This window comes from Oratosquilla oratoria, chromosome 18 (genome assembly GCF_046742065.1).
Source record: "Oratosquilla oratoria isolate Oo_2021 chromosome 18, ASM4674206v1, whole genome shotgun sequence".
Classification (NCBI taxonomy): Eukaryota; Metazoa; Arthropoda; class Malacostraca; order Stomatopoda; family Squillidae; genus Oratosquilla; species Oratosquilla oratoria.
The window spans coordinates 5,981,005-5,986,004 of NC_134794.1; the positions used below are offsets into that span (position 1 = coordinate 5,981,005).

Consider the following 5,000-nt stretch of genomic DNA (forward strand, 5'->3'; position numbering starts at 1 on the left):
TATGTTCTATACTCTTTTATGTCTCAATTCTGGTCGGGAGTAGAAGAGAGAAATTGTATACTCACAGGTTCTTGAGAACAAATATGTACAGACGCCAGCACAGATAAAAACATTCATGTTATCCACACACTTAGGTACACATAATATACACACGAGAACATGAACACTCACATAAAACAAACAGAAATACACAAGTAAACACAAAGTGCATACAGTAGTATACTTACACACAAACACAAACCTATGTGAAAACACACATATGCAAACACACACACACACACACACACACACACACACACACACACACACACACACACACACACACACACACACACACACACACACCATTACGGCGGTCCGAGTTCGGATCCCACCTAGGGCTGAAATAATTTCAGTATCGTTGCGCTGGGAGTCGTTGCTCCAATTCTCGAGGGGCGATTACTTCGGGGTACGTGTGAGGTCACAGCATTACCCATAGATCGGTCATATACGAGCTTTGAGCTCTCTTCCTGGAGGGTAATAGCTGTCGGTCACGAGTCCAACACGTGATCCAAGACAATAGTGAATCACACACACACACACACGCATACACACACACACACACACACACACACATACACACACGTACACACACACACACACACACACGCACACATACGTACACACACACACACAAACGTACACACACGTACACGCATACTCTTTTTCAAGTAGAGATGGGTCTTTCATAACGAAAAGAATCCTACGTGGATCTGGTCCGTAGGGGCGTTACAAGGATCTTTCCTCCTCTATCCCTGTGCTGTGGCGCGGCATTCCTGAGCGTCCGACGCACAGTTGGGCCCAAATGTTCAGTCCCTTGTTCTCCTTTAAGCTGCTTGTTCTCCTCCTCCTCTTTAACGCCTTTCGTACCGGGTGGCACCTTCCCCCGTGTTACCCTGGCTGCCGTCAGGTGATTTTATTCATTCGGGGGGGGGAAGGGGAGGTCACCAGCGCTTCTGTCCTCGAGGGACAACATGGCGCCGAAGTCGCTGAGAGTTTCTCGGCTGAGTCTTCTTAACCGTTGCGAGTTCGTTAGAAAAGAAAACGACGTCGGTTACAATTTTCCGTTTTTTTTTTTTTTTTTTTATCTCCAAGAAGTCAAATTTACCTTTGCGGCTTATACTGAGAAACTAAATGGCGACATGAAAGGATCTAAACCTTAGCGAATGTTAGATTGATAAAGTGTTCTTAGAATACTGCAAGCAATGTCTTCTAGCAGCCTAAGGAAGGGTAGCAGACGGGAGGGGTAACGGAAGCTCACTCTCGACTCATAAGAATGCTGCGCGTTTCAGGTCCGTAGGGGTGGCACTAAAGTCCTAAGAATATTGATGGCCGAGGAGGGTAAAGGTGATATAAGGTTGCGATGGGGTCCCGATCGGGTATGATTCTGTTCAATATGGGGTCCACCGTGTGTGTAAATCACCATGGTCTTGGATCACGTGCTGGACTCGTGATCGACAGCTACCACCCTCCCGGAAGAGAGCTCAGAGCTCATGTATGACCGATATATGGGTAATGGTGTAACCTTACACGCACACACACACCCGACTCCCCGCCCACAAGAGTTGGAGTAACGACTCGCAACGCAGCGATAGTGAAATTATTTCAGCTCTGGGCGGGATTCGAACCCGGACCGTCATAGTGGCGATCGGAAACTCTACCACTGCGCAACGAATCGTATGTGTGTGTGTGTGTGTGTGTGTGTGTGTGTGTGTGTGTGTGTGTGTGTGTGTGTGTGTGTGTGTGTGTGTGTGTGTGTGTGTGTGTGGTGTGGGGGGAGTGGGACAATTAAGATTTATCCTTAACAACATTTATGAGGTCTGTCACAAAGATTAATTGGAGTAATTACGTGGTTTACTTAAAACTTCTTGAGACTGCACCGGCATCAAAGGGATGGACCGACGGTCCTGCATGGGACTAAGACCGATGACTTATTCATTTGTTTATTTATTTTATTCCTAAAGGTAACTCTCTTTGGTGCTCATTTGAATAAAATAAATTATTCAATGCATCCCGTCCGTTCCTGTCTTTATATATTTTGTTCTGATTAAGGTCAAGGGATTCTATTCTGATTAAAGTGGTCGGATGGTTAGGGAGAGAGGTCACGTCTCGTTCGGGACACATTGTTGAGAGGATCTTCTAGCAGATAAATATGTATGTATATATATATATATATGTATATATATATATATATATATACATATATATATATATACATATATATACACACACATATATATACATATATATATACATATATATATATACTGTATATATATACATATATATATATATACATATATATATATATATTGTGCGTCATTATGACATGGAATTAAACTCTCCTACTGGGATTCGAACCCTCGCCTCACAATAAGCAAGCCGCTCAGGCCAGTGTTCGAATCCCAGTAGGAGAGTTTAATATATATATATATATATATATATATATATATATATATATATATATATATATATATATGTGTGTGTGTGTGTGTGTGTGTGTGTGTGTAGTGGTTGAATCTGCCTTCAAATCACGTCATGTAACGAAGAGTTGGTCAAACAAATTCTATTTTAATTAAGAGTAGATATTATGAACATATATATATATATAATATATATATATATATATATATATATATATATATATATATATATATATATATATATATATATAAGTAAAAGAAAAAGAGCATAAGGAAAGACGGAGAGGTTGGATGGGAGCAGGAAAGAGACGGAGGGGGAGGAGGAGGGAGAGGAAGAGGAGGAGGAGAAGAAGAAAGAAGAAAAATCAGTGAAATAAAATGGTTGATAACTGTTATCTCAACAAGGAACGTCAATTATGGCCGGAATTCGCTCGGCAACTAACCTGAGCCCTCGTAGTTGGCTAACCAACCAACCTGTTCCTCCTCTTCCTCTTCCTCTTCCTCCTCCTCCTCTCCAATACTCCTCGATTTTTGCTTTACCCGGACTATGCAGCCTCTGGCTAAGACATAGTTGGAAGAATAGTTTAAAACTGGAAGCCTGTGAAGTTTCCGACATCATAATGAAGTTTCGCGCCAAATCTAAACTAGTCATTACAGTGAAGTTACTAAGGTCACGTCGTTGATGTAAGGACCCAGTTACGGACCAAAAGGTCTCCAGTCGGCATGCTCTTCCTTTGTGATCCTTTGATCTTATGTCACTAAGATGAAGTTGCTGACGTCATATCGTCGCTATAACGAAGTTGCTGACGTCATATCGTCGCAATATTGAAGTTCATGACGTCATATCGTCGCATCAATGAAGGTGACGTCTTATCGTCGTATGAATGAAGTTGCTGACTTTATATCGTCGTAAAAATGAGGTTGCTGACGTCACACTGCCACTATAATAAAGGTGCTGACGTCATACTCTCACTATGATGAATTTAATGACGTCATACTGACGCAAAAATGCTGTTGACATTATATTGTCGCTGTAATGAAGTTGCTGACATCTTATCGTCGTATGAATGAAGTTGCTGACGTCATATTGTGGCTATAATGAAGTTGCTGACGTCCTATCTTCGCTGTGAAGTTTCTGACGTCATTTTGTCGCTATAATGAACTTGCTGACGTCACATCGTAGCTAGAATGAAGCTGCTGACGTCATATCGTCACTGGAATGAAGTTGCTGACATCCTATCGTCGCTGTAATGAAGTTTCTGACGTCATTTTGTCGCTATAATGACGTTGCTGACGTCATATCGTCGCTAGAATGGCGTCATATATTTTCAACATAGCATGAGAAGATCCAATCACACTTAGACCCTTCAACGCAGTGGCATACCTGAAGCATTTGATTCTGGCGAAAAACAGGCGATCTTAGGCAGCTGGACTTTAGCCAAGAAGGGGTCACGGTCGACTGAGCCCCCTTTCAGGTCAGCGCCCGCCCCCTTAGCTGCTTGGATTCGCCTGTCCTTAAGTACAAGTTAGTGTCACCGTATTGTAAATGTTAAGTAGGTTTGTGCGTGTTCCCAAGCATTTTACACAACACCGGCAGAAACACCACGTCTCGCCAATGTTCGCTGAATGGGTGGTCTGTGATTACGTGATTTAATAAAATTATACACACACACACGCACACGCGCACACACACACACACACACACACACACACACACACACACACACACACACACACACACACACACATTTTATATATATATATATATATATATATATATATATATATATATATATATATATACATATATATACATATTCTTAGGGTGCATTTCATAATTTTCCCCTAATTTTGGTTTCGAAAAAGAAAGAAAAAATAAATTAATAAATAAATAAAATAAATACACAAATAAACACATGAATTAACAAATAAATCAATTAATATACAAATAAACTAGTAAATAAATAATTGGGTAAACTATCAAACTCTGGGATTCGACCTATTGACGGTGCGAATTGTTACCACAAGGCAATGGCGCTACCGTTGTACCATGCAGGAGATACAGAAGGAATGTTTTGGAAATTGTTCTAACCATTCCCCGATGTCAACTCGCACAGAATAGAATGTAGTTTCCCTTTCATCATACTGTATCGTGCAGGCTGACATTGGGAGAATGGCAGAGAGAAGCGGCAGAACATTCCTTTTGAATGTCCTGCATAGTACAATGGTAGCGTCGTTGGACAGCCAATGGCTCTATTCCAGGTGGTATAGGTAATTAACACATTTTTCTAAACTTTACACACATAAATAAACGAATAAAAAACCAAGTAGATAAATAGACAATTAAATGAAACATAAAAAATTAATAAATAAATAATAGAGAAATAAACAAATAATTAAACAAACAAATGAATATATAAATAAATACATAAATAAAAAGATCAATAAGTAAATGAATACACAGATAAACAGATAAGTAAAAACAGACACAAAAACAAAAACAAATAAATAAATAAATAAAAAAAAAGGCTTGGAGTG

General features: G+C 40.1%; 1 protein-coding gene across 3 annotated transcripts in view; it reads right to left on the reverse strand.

The window, feature by feature from the left end:
• The window catches only part of LOC143035024 (cubilin-like), a 281,762-nt gene that overhangs the window by 172,110 nt on the left and 104,652 nt on the right, over nucleotides 1-5,000 (reverse strand). The window lies entirely within an intron of this gene.